Source organism: Amblyomma maculatum, unplaced genomic scaffold (genome assembly GCF_055883805.1).
Source record: "Amblyomma maculatum isolate TAMU_Amacu unplaced genomic scaffold, ASM5588380v1 scaffold_13, whole genome shotgun sequence".
Lineage (NCBI taxonomy): Eukaryota > Metazoa > Arthropoda > Arachnida > Ixodida > Ixodidae > Amblyomma > Amblyomma maculatum.
Window position 1 is genome coordinate 26217102 of NW_028146738.1, and position 15791 is coordinate 26232892.

The following is a 15791-nucleotide window of genomic DNA, read 5'->3' on the forward strand; positions in this document are numbered from 1 at the left end:
AGGCATATATTTTTCTCATTTCGATTACATCTTCCTCGCTTCCCTCACGGCTAGGTCAGTGCCTGACATTTCTCAAAATCTCATTTCCACAAAACAAATCTAAATTTTTCAATGTCATCACCAGCTGAGGACGCTACCTGGTAAAATAGGTTTCTCAAATCATGAAATGACACCGACTCTGGACCGCCATGTACAAGCGTCGTAAAAATGTATCTGACTGCCCTTATAATAAAGCGTGAGTTCCACAGCTGCTGTCAGTAAGCAAATCTTGCGAATGAACCCTCCCACACTGCTCAATCCAAGGCTAGAATCCTGTGATACCAAGCCGACCCATCTATTGGCAGTCACCTTTCAATCAGATTTTTGTGAAGACATCATATTTTAACTTCCATCACTTTTTGAAAGAGCGACAGTCTTCCCCTCTACTAACATAGCCCTAACTAGGACCTTTTCTGCGCTGATTAATTGAAAAACGAAAGATCAGTCACGTTAAAAATGCAATATAAATTGCAGGTGACTTTTGAACGCAATTGGTGATCTAAAGAAACTGACAGCTGGTCCGTTCAAAACAACATTCGCCCAAACAAAACGCAGAGAAAGTGCTTCGATTCTCGTAAAAGGAGAACTACGCAGTCCAAACATACCCACGAGGAAGCCTTCTGTACGGGCGAGGCCGCATAGTCTGCCAGCGGAACAACAAAACTTTGTGAGAGCTATATACCGTTGCGTTCAGTAGTTTCTACATCTACTCGGAGGCTTTATTTATTGGAAAGATCGGCTATCCGGGATGAAATCTGATTTCACCAATTTAACCACAAAATATGCAAGAGTCAAAATAGTGGAAATTAACAAGCTCTCGATACTTGAGTGGTCGTCGTTTTTTGTCTTTTTCAGTGGCTTTGATGAAATTTGACCAGGTGATTGTGCCCAGGAAGGTCAGACATTATTGGGGAGTATTATTAAAACTTTTTGAAAAAGTCCGAGGTCACCCTTTGAAGGAGACATACTGCAAAGCAGAAAAATTGCATTTTTTTTTTCCACGGACAGCAGTCAGCGTCAGCGAGTTTTAGCTCTTGCCGCACATGACTCATTCGTGCTATCTCGTGTCGTTACTGCCTTTTTTGCTTCCTGCCACGAAGAAGTGCCTGAAAAGAAAAATGGTTTTCAATAAACGATGCCACCATGGCTGAGGCTAATGCGTGGTGTGACTCCCAATGATTATAATTTTTTGACGGCTCGGCAAACTTTCAGAACAGAAGTGAAACGTGCGTGAAAGACCAAGGTTACATATGTGAAAATGTCTGTCGTTATGACGCACTCATAAAGCTTAGAGCTGTACAATATTTAGGTACGAAGCCAGTAAACCCGCATACGTCATCGAAACACCAGCATACAGCTTTAAGTTGTAGTTAAGAAAGCCTGCCAGGTGGCGGCGTTTGCTCTGTTGGTGATTTTCATTATTTAGAGAAGGTGCCTCAGTTCGCCCATTATGGCGGCGCTAAAAAAGACTTCTTCAGCTGAACGCCTACACTGAGAGAAGGCTTCCTGCGGGCTATGCATAGAAAGCTACACAGCCAACACGCACCATGCTCACTGCACAGCAAATTGCAGTCCCTCCATTAATTTTGTGAATCGTGCTCTTTAATATTATAACATTACGGAGTTATCCACTTTGTTATCGCATCAAGATCTTACTAGAATTGTAACCAATACAGCATTAGTATACATAATTTAACGATCGTACAATACACCATGCGCATGCTGATGGCAGCGCTGCCTGTCGGCAATTTCGCGAAGCCTATCCTGAGCATCGTCGATTACACTATGGACTACACTGTAAGTTTGCTGCGTCTCCCCGCCAGTTTCTGCGCGCTTCCACAACGCGCTTGTTATGACAACGTATGTTGAGCGAGCTATTGGTCAGTCTTGAATTTACGTTCACATAGGCCTTAAATTGTGAAAGGAACACACTCCCGCGTGTTTGAAGGCCTGAACACTAGTAATTAAACATACAGACAAAACAGAAACTGAAACCTTAACTGAGGACGGACATACCTGAAATACTTTGTTTAGTAACGCTGCGAGGAAAGCCCCGTCCCCGTAGCCTTTTCTGCGTAGCCACAGAAAGTTGTACCCGAGCGCGAGGAAATACAGTGGCGGAACCTCACTTAAAGGCCCGGGTGACACAGTAAATGAGATAACGCGCACGCTGGTGATGTGTGATGCTCTCCGGGGAGCTGAGTTGCGCAATGCATTATTTATTTACAATAAACTTATAACGGGGCCTGTTAAGCGTAATTTGAGGCATAAGGCCCACTCATTCGGCAAGAAAGCACGTCCCAAGTGAGAAGCAGTCTAATACCCCGGTCAGACGAGCAAGTTTAGTGTCACTTTCAACGAGTGCACTCGCGTTTAGTGTCATTCGCATCGTGTCACACGATGAACTTTAGTGTCACTCGCTGCCGAACACACTCGGCGTGAAGTGAGTTTGGCGAACTCACTACACTTTGTCCGGCAGGCGAGTGTGTAGTCTCGACAGCAGGGCGCTGACATATCACTCATACATTTCTGAAAATTGCAGCGTTTTGAGATGTTTATCTTAATTTCATGAGTATTTCAATTAATCGGCAAGAGATTTAAGCTGTCACCAACTAAGAACGATGCGCACACTTGAATAGCTACCCTCGCTCTCAGTGCTTGCGCTAAGGCGAAGGCGTTCGTCTGCTGCCGCACTTCGATGGTATGCGGTATGTCAAGCTGCATCAACGAAGTTGGAGTTATTTGTAACCCAATCTCTAGAAAGTCGTCGCTTGACAGGCAGCATTTCGCTCAAGCGCCGGCCGGAGACACCACCGCTTTTCCTCCCGCAAGCCACCAGCGCCAAGCCAGCACCTTTACGGCGCATCCTGTCCCACTGTCACCGGCGTCACAAAAGTGTGCGAGAATTTGTTTTTCCCGTAAATACGCGAACGGTAGGGGACGTGTTTCAGTAGCAACTAGAGAAGACGGGGGCTCGGTAGTATGCTGCAGCACCAGAAATTCGACCACAGCGGAGGCGGAAGAGGTGGCCATCGCGCTAGCTCTAACACAACAACAGGTCAAAATTATAGTTACAGACTCGAAATCAGCGATTAGAAACTTTGACGCGGGCCGCATTTCGGCCATAGCAGCAAGAGTGTTGGCCAGTGGTTCACCACCGGCAGAGCAGGTCGCGCTCATTTGGACACCGGCGCACCAGGGGTTGAGGGGGAACGAGAAAGCGCACGTACTGGCCCGAGGATTAGCTACATTCCGGGATCCCAGTGACGACTTATGCGCAACCCCGTACCCCTTGCGCGATGAGGAGCCCCTGCAGTTCGACGATGACCTTAACACCTACCAAGATATCCTAAATCATTACAAATTAGGCAGATCAGTACTACCAAAAGCGTGTAAGCAACTCACCAAAAGCGAGGAGGTTATGTGGCGTAAGCTACAGACTGGAGTATTCCCGAACCCCCAGCTTTACAGCAAGTGGCACCCGGAAATTTTTAGCCCCAGGTGCAAACGTTGCGATGGCATAGCGGACATGATCCATATGATATGGACGTGTCCTAGATTTGGAGAACCTGACCGAACAGATGAGTCCTGGGAGGCACTACTTCTCAAGCAGGACGAAAAAGGGCAACGAGAAGTCATCCGTCTTGCCCTGGCCGCTGCTAAGATTCAAGGGATCCAGGTTGACGGCTGAGGGGGAGGACATGGTTGGGACAGAGCTTCGCCTCGGATCCTCATCAACCTTTTGACGGGTGCAATAAATGTTATTACTCTCTCTCTTTCCCGTAAATAATGATCCCTGAAGTAAAGCGATGCCAGTAATTAATCCTTCTTGGGGATTGTTGATCTATACCGAGTCGCTAATAGGTGTAATTGCTGCGACACAAGCAAATTTGTGCTCACAGCTACATAGCCATTGTCGCCGGCGGCGCGGCGCAGCTCACCCTTGCAGTACACGTATACGCTATCTTAGTCGTCGATTTGAATTGCACCTGTCACTTATTATGAACAGACAGCAAGGTTGACAATAAGGCAGTGCCACGAGTGAGCCATATATTCTATTAAGCTGGCCATACGAAAAGGCCGCCCACTGATACTTTGATGCGAACCAAACTATAGGCCTAGCGACGACCACGGAGGAGCGCATGGCCAAGCGCTACTTGCACCGCGCGCTCTGCCTTTCACGGGCGCTCGATGGGTGGTACTACAGCGGAAAGCTAGTAGCATCCGGTGCTGCGAACGCTGCGAACTTGTCGCCTACTTTCGTGATACTATGGAAACCGGATCTTTTTCGACGTTGTGTACAACGGCAAGCAAACGCTGTGAAGACGTGACGATGCTGCCGTACGTGGGTGCTGCGCCGCTGAACATTTTATGCTGCATAGAAGCGCCGTCGTACATGATTTCGTGTGAAAAATGCATGCTGCTCTGAATCATACTAGCTCGATAACTTTTCGCGCTCTAATACCGGTGACTCCACTCCATATGTATACTCGCTACCGGCATTTTCTCGGATAACGATGCAAATCGGTCGCAAAGCTACGTTCCCGATAACCGCGGTTAGCAAGCGCGTAACTATAAACGAGGTCGGTTTTGCATGTCAGTAACCATGCACGTTAGCGAAAAGCACGGTCAAGCTAACATGCCCGTGCGACATCGCGATGTTTTTTTAGTCAAATACATGTACTCAAATGCACAAATAAACTGAATATTAGCTTGGGGTCATTGTGCTTGCAATAAAATTTAATTTTAAGGTATTTTCGTGAAAACTAATTAATTTACACATAGGGCTGCAGCATCCGCATCGGCACTGCCGTCATTTCAAAATGACACTTTATTTTGCCGTGTGAAGCGAGCACCGAAATTTCACTCTTCCTATGTAAGTGCACTTCGTGAAAGTGTCACTAAACTTGCCCGGTGAGCTTTAACTACGGCGGCGATGCTCGGCGGTCGCAGGGGTTTTGCTATTGTTATGAAAATAAATGAAGCTGCAGCATTAAGCGGGAGATCACTGAATCTCACTAATAAAGCGCTTAGCGCATGTGGTGACAATACATGGCAACACGCAGTGGCATCGTGCGATGAGTTGAGGGCTGCCAAAGCACTGCCGTACATCCCGTTGCTCACGTTCTGGGCTCGAAGAACATTTTGCTCATCGCCCGGAAGCTCGGCAGACCGCGAATTGCACAAGTCTTTGCAGGTACGTAAGTTCTGCTCTGGCGTTTTTTTTTTTTATTTATTTTTTTTTTTCTTTTTGCAGCTTAGGTTTGCTCTCTTTGCGCGGTTTCAGCGACAAGTCTGCCCACGCTCGCTTAGTCTGAGCCGGGCTTATTGAGAATATCGAGACCATTGAGTGAAAGCTTGGTAGGACAATAAAGAACAATAGAGGCTGTTCTCGCTGTAAATGGCTAAATATCATCGTAATGAGCGGGGGGGGGGGGGTCACTCCTTGCAAGTCTTTGCACCGCAGATTGTAGTTTAGCACCTCTGCGCTATGCCTCGTAGAATTGCGGTGCACCAAACAAAATTTCCGTCAGTGCATTGATTGTACTTCATACTGTTTAGTCTTAAAAACAGTGTACTAGAGATAGGAGTTCCAATTCACCTCATCTGCCTCCTCAGGAACCTCTATGAAGGGCAAGAGGCCACAGTCAGAACTGGGCGTGGTCTTACTGATTGGTTTCCGATTGAGAAAGGAGTGAGGCAAGGCTGCATACTGTCGTCCTGTCTATTTAAACTATATGCTGAGTGCATCATAAGGAAGGCTGGTCTGGACGAGTCTTCAGCTGGAGTGAAGATTGCTGGAAAACGTATCAACAACCTTAGATATGCGGATGATACCACTGTAATGACAGAAAGTGAAGTGGAACTCAAGATACTTCTGATGCGCGTACAAGAAGAGAGTGAGAAGTTTGGGCTTAAACTGAACATTAAAAAGTCAAAGATCATGGCGTCTTACCCTATCAAGTCCTGGAGCATCAAGGGACAAGAAGTGGAAGCTGTGACAGACTTTCTCTTCCTAGGCTCCAAGATTACCCCGGAAGGAGACTGCAGCCATGAAATTAGGAGACGCCTGCTTTTGGGAAAGAAAGCAATGATTAGCCTTGAGCGCCTAGTAAAGAGCAGAGACATTAGTCTGCCAACCAAGATCCGTATAACTCGTGCTATGGTCTTTCTGGTTGTGATGTATGGATGCGAGATTTGGACTGTGAAAAAGGCTGACCGCCGAAGAATTGACGCGTTTGAATTGTGGTGCTGGCGAAGACTCTTGAGAGTTCCTTGGACTGCCAGAAGATCAAATCAGTCATATTGTCGACCATAAACCCTGACTGCTCATTGGAGGGTGAAATTCTAAAGTTAAAGCTCAGCTACTTTGGTCATCTGATGAGAAGAGAGGAGTCGCTGGAGAAAGATTTAATGTTGGGAAAGGTTGAGGGTGACCGGAGAAAGGGTAGGCAGCGAACACGGTGGTTAGATGGCATCCTCGAGGCGCTGAGAATGAAGTTATGTGATGTTAAAAAGATAGTGAGTGACCGGAAAGCGTGGCGTGATATGGTCCATAGGGTCACGAAGAGTCGGACACGACTGAACGACTAACTGAACTGAACTGAGCACCGTGATGCTTCCTTGATGGTCAGAGGTGACCAAACGGCGCAGCAGCGCAGATAGATCAACACTTTATCGCAGATGTGACACAGGCCGCTAAGAGGTGACTGCTATGAGAATATTAGAAATGTTTAAGCAACATGGGAAGGGGCTCTCTTTCACATTTGAGCTTCCTGAGCAGGACTGCCTCCAGTTTTTAGACCTGAACGTTAAGCTGGGGGCAGAAGTGTGTTCTGGCGTTACCTACCTAGGGCGAAGAAAGATTTCTTGCCATTCGATTCGGCCCAGTCAAAAACTGTTAAGAGGGCTATTGCCGCCCTCTCTATGGAATCTGCACTCCTCAAGTCGTGCTCTCACATGATGCGGGCGAGCTTTCAGGGTGAGGTTAGTAGACTGTGTAAAGCAGGGTTCCCAGACCATGCTTTGGCTGGCGTCACCAAAGCAATGCTACAAAAACTCAAGGGCAAGCCAAAGGGGCAACGTCGGAAAGAAACCTTTCGTGGAGCCAAGCCAGTGGTGATACCTTATATACACAAATTGTCCCACAATTTAAAACGAGTTGGCAACAAGTACCGAGTCGCCATGGTCTTCTCCGCCCCCTGCAAATTGGCCAAGATGTGCCCCAAGGTTACCAGCAGTGCTAAAGCAACATCGGGGTGTGGAAAGAAACACTCGAAGCCCTAAGTAAGGTGTGCCACGGGAGTGGTCTACGAGATCCCCCTTATGTGTGGCAAGATGTATGTCGGTCAGACCGGGCGCCGCGTTAACGAGCGTGCCGGTGAACATTACAGGTCTTTAGGGAATGCATCAGATTCGTCCCAAAACCTACCAACCCATTGCCGCTCCTGCTTTGATGAAAACAAAAAAAAGCTGTGAACCACGATTTGGAGAGATTAAAATTCTAACCAGAAGTAAAGACAGATTAGCTCGCGAGCTCGCAGAAGCCTTTTTTATCAAAGAGGGGGGGGGGGGGGGGGCAGGTGTGTCAGCCCTACTTCTATATCTCTGCATGAAAGCGAGCATAGATTGTTGAAAGATGCGAGGTTATGACAAGTTTTACCTGCGTTTTTGTTTTTCGTCCTACCTTTCAGGATATGCGCCGGCGTTCACCGTCTTCAGGCTATAAATTTGTACACATGTATCTTTCAATAAACTTAGTTGGAGTTAGCGCCTGTCCCGTTCGTCTTTCTGTGTGTTCTGTTTTTTATTTTTCCTTTGGTTAAACACCGTGTCAAGGTTACATGAGAGACAAGAAAGTCTTGTCTGGCGTGCGAAAGCGACTGGCATGAACGAGGAATGCTGGACTCTGGACGCACAATTTGAAGTGAATTTATGGTGAGGAGCACTAGCGTTGAATGCTTCTACAATTGGCAAATGACAAAAAGAGAACCGCAATGTATTACATTTAACCTTGCATGTAAGCACAAGGCTCAGCGACGTGGGGTTTGCGCAGAAAACAAGTAAGAAACATTATCATCATCGGAAAGGTCTTAAACGCATTCTTTAAAGCGGGCATCTGGCCCCACCATAGTCACGGTGGCGAGGCGAGTGCTGGTTCGCATGTATTCGACAGCTGCCATAAAGCTTGGCTCTGGGGGCTACGTCAACAAACTCTCTCAGCTTTACCCAGAGCATAGCGACGGCCGCGTTGTCGAGAGACAGCGGAAGGACCCAGTCGATGTAGCTGGCCAGGCGGGTGGTAATGAGAATTTTGGCGAAAGCCCCTACTCGAATGTCGGAATAGTCTTGACAGTCTCGTACTATATGGGCAGCGGTCGCTAAATTTCGGCAGTGACGGCACATCTCTTCGTCGGGGTCGTTGTGGAATAATTCTGCCTCAATGACGGGGTTAATGAAGTGTTAGTTGCGAGGCGGCGGACTAATGTAGGCGTGGCCCTCGATAGCTCCTCCGGCATAGGAAGATTGGGGTGCACCTGTTCCTCGGCGCGTTCCTCTCTTCCATTACGGAGGAGGGCCCTGCGCCGTAGCTTCTTGGCGATTCCTTTGAACGTGGAGGGTTCGAACAGGCAAGTTTTGGTACCCGCTATGATGGAAAGTGCGTTCGGCGCGGTTGATACTTAGCGTGCTGCTGCTGGCCCACTCGTTGCCTTCATTGCCTGCATGTGAAGGTACCTATAGAAGTCGTCGCTTTAATGTTAAGCTTGAGATTGAGGTCGTCAAATGTCGCTAATAAACCGCTGTTTATTTTAGGGCACGTTGACGGACTCGAGGTCACTCGTCTGCAGACTTCATACGCGCGAGATGAGTCCGTGAAGATATAGAGTCTGTGCTTGGAGTCATATTTAGGAAAGGTTTGTAGGACTCACTGAGCAGGTTTTCAGAGGGCAGCAAGCTCTACTTTCACAGTGCCGACGTCATCGACGCTGGGTACTGTGGATGTATCCACGCGATGGGTGACATCGACTCACGCCACCTTCTGGATTTACTTAAGAACATCAGTCTCGCTGTTATTGGCATCGGTTGCGGGAAGTATTGTCTCTGCCATATCAATATATATGATTGTGGTAGTAGCCGTTGGTTTGTTCGTTACGCTGCTGCTATGCGCCTTAGCAAAACGCATGCATCGCTCCTAGTTGTCACAGCGAGCAGCCATATTTCGTGGCAATGGTCTGCCATCTGTCAGCGAAATTGTCGGGGCTCAAGGCGGATGCACTTAATCACCTGAAGGGCAAACGTTTTTGTTTGGCGCAATATGAAGCTCATCTACGGATGTAGCGGCCAGCTGGGGTACAGTTTAGTCGATCCCTATATGCGAAGTTTGCCTGTTCAGCAATCTCCGCAAGCAGTTTCATGCAGCTGTATGCGTACAGCTCTTTGAGAGGTGTGCGTTTCGGCAGATCCATGACAATGCGGATGGCTTCTCGGTTAAGCTTTTCAAATTTTTCAGACTGTCTTCTTGTGATAAGGTGGAAATTGCATCCATGCATGATGCTAGAGTCGAGAAGGGCTCTTATTAGCTGGTGGATCTCCTTCTCCTTTGTACCCCACTGGAGACGGCTTACTTTTCTAATGAGGCGTAGGAGTGTCTTGCACTGTGATCTTACTTTGTTCACCTATGTTGCGCCTTTTCCTTCTTGGTGAAGATATGCCTTCTGAATTAGTGTGGTAGATTGGCGTCGAATAAGTTGGCGGGACATGTATATAGCATATAATCTTCGAACTGCTTCCGCTTGCCTGTGTGGACCTTAAGAATTACAGCGTATTCAGTCTTGTCCGGCGATGCGGACATGCCCACTGTGGTTAAGAAATCTCCGATGGTATCGAGGACTTGTTGAAGAGTCTGTTCTTGTTCACCCACAAAGCCAGTCGTTGCCCAGATGGAGATGTCGTCTGCATACAAGGCATAATGCAGGGACGGAATGGCAGCAAGGAGAGGTGGGTCTCGCCATTACAAGATTGAATAATGTGGGCGAAAGAACCGCTCCTTGCGGTACGTTGATACTGTTGGGCCTTGGGTTGCTAACGCGGTCTCCTACTTTAATTTGGTACGGTCGGTGGGCAAGGAAATTCTTAATGACCGTAAGTAGACGGCCGCGCACTCCAGCTAACCTGGCGCTCTCGATGATGGCTGCATGGGCTGCAGTTCGTGATCCATTGAGATATTGTACTGGTATAGATCAGACAGACACGGACAGAGGGAAGGAAACGAACACAGCGCTTTGTTCTTCTCCTTTCGCCTGTGCGTGTCTGTCTGCGCTACCAGCACATATCTTAAATAAAGCAGCCCCTTTTAGCGTTCCTTTCGGCCTAATAGTTTTGAATGCCTACGCGCTAATTGTTTCTTTATTTCAATTCTGCAGGCCCCCTTACGGGGCCCAATCAGGTGGGCATACAGAAAGCTTACATTCAACACAAACAACAAGTAGAATGCACATTACGGCAATAACACATGTCTAAGTAAATCCGGTAATACAAATATTTCAGATGGCTGACAATGCACAAGCGGCTTTTGAAGATGTTATAAACAAGAAATAATGAAACAGTGTTAGCAGTGAACAAAATGCAGGTAACAAGTAGGCGCCAAGACGTGATCGCATTAGCATATGAAGATTGCTCTATCAGTACTAAAGAATGGATACTCTAGCCTATGCGGACAAACTAAAGCTACGCGAACGCTTATGAACTGTTAGTACAAAGAGTAAGGAAAAAGTGAAGCGTAATGTAAGTAAATAATCAGAGCCCCTTGGAGATCATTGAGGGCATTACTCTGCAGAGATAGTGGCTTCAATCCTTGTAGCGAATGTTGCTAAAGTAGGTGCATGGGCGAGGGAAGAATCTAGTTCGTTCCATTCACGGATAGCGGATGGAAAAAATGAATGCTTAAATGCATCTGTATGACAGGAATATTCGGTTAATGTGAGAGCATGTTTGCGACTTGTCTGTCCAGATTGTGATGGGTAATTGTATTTTCACACATTGATGTTAAAATTGTTGTGCAATAGCTGATACAAAAATTTTAAAAGCGCGTGTTTTGCTCTTATTGAGAGGGCTGCAAGACCTAATATGGCTGCAAGCTGAGTTGGGGAGTCAGTACGCCCATATTTATTATGGATAAACCGCAGTGCCTTTCTTTGTATTTTTTTTTCTAGTTTTGCTACGTTAATTGCTGTGTGCGGGAACCAAACAGTGTGGCCGTACTCTAAAATCGGTCTATGAATGTTTTATATGCTAAGAGCTTACTGGATGCTGGTGCAAGCCGAATGCAACTTCTCAAAAAGAACAGTTTACGCAGTGCTGCCGGTGTTATATTGTCGATGTGTGCGTCCCATCTGAAGTCAGCGGTTAGTGTGACACCAAGATATTTATGCCGGGAGATTTTATTAAAAGGAGTTTCATGAATGTTGTAAGGGAAAAATGATGGTTCTTTTTTTCTGGTTATTGCAATGCATACAGATTTTTTATTATAATAGTCCTCTGCCATCTCTCGCACCAGTGCACTACTGCGTCAAGCGACTGGGAAAGCGCAATGTGGTCCTGATGACTTTCTATTTTTCGGTAGATGATGCAGTCGTCTGCGAATAGCTTGATGTTACAGTTGATGTTACAGTGTTACAGTAATTTAAGAGCGGATATACGTTTTATTGTGTGTACAGGTAGATAACGAGGCTCCACTTTTGCGTGTAACAGATCACCATTCCTGCACGCCGTAAAAAGGTTTGCCATTTAGCTACCCTCACGAAAATATGCGATGAGCTTTTGATTAAAGCTCAGTGATTTTAGACATTACACGAATGCGGTTTTTCTGATGACTTTTGAGTTGAGTTTCCGATGCACTGCTGAAGCAAGCTCTGTGCTTAATATTCGATGAGTGCGCTATTTACCGACATTCTCATTAAATTATGATTCATACATGAAAAATTTGGGATGCATTTCTGCTTGGTGTACAGCGAATTCTAACTAGTCACTTGGCCACAAACAAAGACCAAGATGTATAGAATGTTTCTTGCTGTTTAACGTCAAAAAAAAAAAACAAATAAAAAACAACAAAATGCTGCAGTAATGCTGTCTTCAACATACCTTAAAGACCGATATTGTTAACTTTCTCTTTCACTTGGAACGGGCCAGGACTAAAAACGTCATTTAGCAAACAGCTTCCATCAACCCTCTGAAAGGGGGCAACCAACAACACTGTCTAGAACAGGGTATTACAATTCAGTAGAAATCGATGCCACTTCATGCCCCTCCCAGATCTGATCTCCTCCATACACCGAGCTTATGCTTATATATCTCAAATTAAAGGCAATCCACCAGAATACCATTCTAAAAACCTCTCGCGTCATCAGACATGGAAGTAATTGAATTGAAGTAATAAAGTTACTGTATTTTATTCCCTTTTCTTGGTAATTTGTAAAGTAATAAGTTATGTTTCTGATCCAGTAATTTAGACATGTAACTATTATGAGCGCGGTGCCAGAACTTTCACCTGTACATACACAGCATCGTCATCATTCACCGGTGTTCGCATGATCACGCGCAGCGTTCCAGATTGTGGCTGGAATAACGACGTTTGTTCGAGCGGTGGCTCACAAGGGGTGGAGGTGCTGGGTGTCGATCCCGGTACCTGTCGCAGTAACTTGGGGCAGTAATTTCCCGCAAAAGTAAGTAATTCCTTTCAAAATTTTTTAAGAGAGGACATTCATGAACTAATTCCTAGCGTATCTGGTAGTCATGTATACGTGGGCTAATATATGGTTGATAGCAGCGTCTCGCATTTACACGGGCCTATACGAATTCCCTGTTTAGAAATACAAGCCTTATTCCCAATCAAAATTATGTACCGTGGCGCATACTGGCGTTCCACTGCACAAATTGTGGAATTTCTCTTCCCATGCTGCCTCTCTACAGCTGGTTCCATGAGGCTTCCCCCATGGCACTTAAAGCCTCTTCTATGTGGTGAGAATGCAAACAGGACTCCTGAATTACAATTTTACAGCCAAACGTCGACGACGGCGTCTGACTGCGGAATCAAGCATTGCTGGGAGGATCTGGGGGGAAGGTGGGGGGGGGGGGGGGGGCAAAACAGTCGCACACAAAACATCCTTTGATGAGACTGCTATTTCGACTGAAGTGGTCCAACAAAGATTAAGTATGAAGTACATTGCTTTGTGAATCCCCAAAAGACGCTTTTATTGTAAGACTCTTTATGCCCCCCCCCCCCCCCCTCTTGTTTATAACAGTGTTTTACAGGGACAGCGTTGCTTGACAGCCTGGTTCCGGTGCTTGCGAAGCAGGCAACGAAGCAGTTTCTTATCGCTGCCGTCTCGCTGTCTGCGCTGATGCTCCCGGGAATGATATGAGGTTCACTCGCTGGTCTCAAAATGTGGTGGTTGCAAAATTTTTGTCTTCCACTCTAGCTGCTTTCATCATTGTTGTATGAAAAAGTACTTAACAGTTTTGTAGGTCCGCCGTTCTCTTGTTCTACGTACGTCCTGCCTGTGCGGAGTCTTACAAATCTCTTTATCTGTAGTCTTACTGTACTGCACTGCTGTGGTTTTTCCTTCCTCCATGTGCGGCACGCTTTTTGCTTCTGTCGAGAGCTTGGCGCTTCTCAAACTGAGCGCGCGGTTTGCGCAAGGCCCACCTTACCTGGGGATGCAAAGGACCATGCGCCGTGTAAAAGGGAGGACTGTACTTTCGGTACTACTTCTTTTCCCGCTAGACATTCACACGCGAGCTCTCGTCCGCATGTGTAGTCCGCTTTGCTTATGCGCATTGTCCAATTAAATATATTTGTCCATAATTTTTGTACATATTGTTGGCATATTTTATCATTACATTTGTTTAGTTTACATGAGAAAGCACGAATATAGAATACGAGCCATACTTCTTGGGCACTATAATCGGAACTGCGTAGTTACGCCAGAGCTTTGGACGTCATACCTTATGTATTCTGAGGCACAATATCTGCGAAAAGTACGCAGTAACCAATATTCTGACCAACTCCCTTTGAAAGAGGTTCTGGTTTGCTCCCTTCCTGTGTGCTGTCTTCTTCCCCCGTGTCATTTTTTTTTTTATTGCCAACAGCACATGAACAGCAGAAGTCGAGCACATTTGAATAGCAAAGGCTAGCGAGTGCTGACCGCCTCCCCCCCCTCCCTCCCCCTCTCCGCCTCTTCCCGAAAGGATGGCCTCGTAAATATGTCAGGGCTGTCGAAAAAAAATGCCACTTTATCATTCGCATAAGTAACCGCGAAGTCATTAAACCCAGGGGAGCTAGGGGCTGGGGTTACTATGAGCCGCCATGTTTTGAACGTATAGGCAAATATGGCGCCTTTGCTACCAGGGGATATCTGTTTCACTTGCACGGCAAATTCGTAGCCAGGTTTTAGACTGTATAGTCCGAGGAGCTCTCGCAGCGTCAGGTCGATTTTGTGTAACTCGGCTAAACCACCATCTCTAACTATAAAGTCTCAGCCACATGCACCGATTAAAATCAACACCGAGCACCTTTCGTAACTGCATAAGGTAACTAATGTAAGTGACAGTGATCCACGCACTTTTCAAACACTCTGGGGGCTTGCGTTGGGGTAAACAAGACACCGTGTCTCAAGCATCCGTTTATTATATCAGTTGAGACAAGCTGTTACGTACTTTCTGTCCTTTCTTCTGTGTGCGCGTACGCCGCTGTACTGTTTCACTATCATGCATTGCGTACGCTACGACTTCTGGCTACAAAAGTACGTAATGCGAGCAAGAGCGGCTTAAATGAAAGCGTACGTTGGTCTTTCTAAGCCTGATGTATGTATGTATGTATAACTTTATTAGGGAGCCGGCAAACGACGGGTTAACGCGTCGTGACGCTGGCCAAGCGTCTACCCGGGGTTAAGCCCTACTCTGCACTACCTCATTTGACCCGTTTGTGGTGGGTGTGAGGCTTGTGCTTTTCGAGCGCACCCCGGGCCTGCTGGACGGCCCATAGTTGCATGTCCTTGTCTGTATTCTGCACAGCACCTTGAAGTTCCGGCGGGTATGTCCTGGATGCAGCTTCGGTCGGGAACCTGGCACAGTCCCACATGATGTGCCATTGGTCTGCCGGACCCACTTGACATACACTGCACATATCACTCGTGTAGATGTCTGGGTGGAGGACGTGTAGCATTGCCGGGGCTAGGAGTGACCCGGTTTGCATTTGCCTTAGGATGACCGCCTCCTCCCGACTAAGTGCCGGGTGAGGCGGCGGCATTGTCCGTTGAGCTAAGCGGTAAAATTTTGTCACTTCCTCGTAACTGGTCATTCTGTCTTTTGTTTCGAACCACCATTCGGAACGGTCCTTCTCGGGGGCGCGGAAGATAAGCGCTCGCGCCGCCGAATGGGCCGTCTCGTTGTGATTCGGTGAGGATGCACAATCTCCCGCGTGCGCCGGGAACCACTTGATGCGGATAGTGTTGCCGCGGTCTTGAAGCTGGAGCTTACTGATGATGGCGGCCGCCGGCGCGCACACTCGCCCCTTGGCAAAGTTGCGCACAGCGTTCCTCGAGTCGCTGAGCACGGTGCGACACTCGGCCTCCGAGATCGCCAGAGCGATGGCAACCTCCTCGGCGTCTGTGGCGTCCGTGCACCGCACGCTCGCTGCCGTTGTTTTGATGCCGGTAGCCGCCGCAACGGCCACTGCCACGAATCCTGCCACT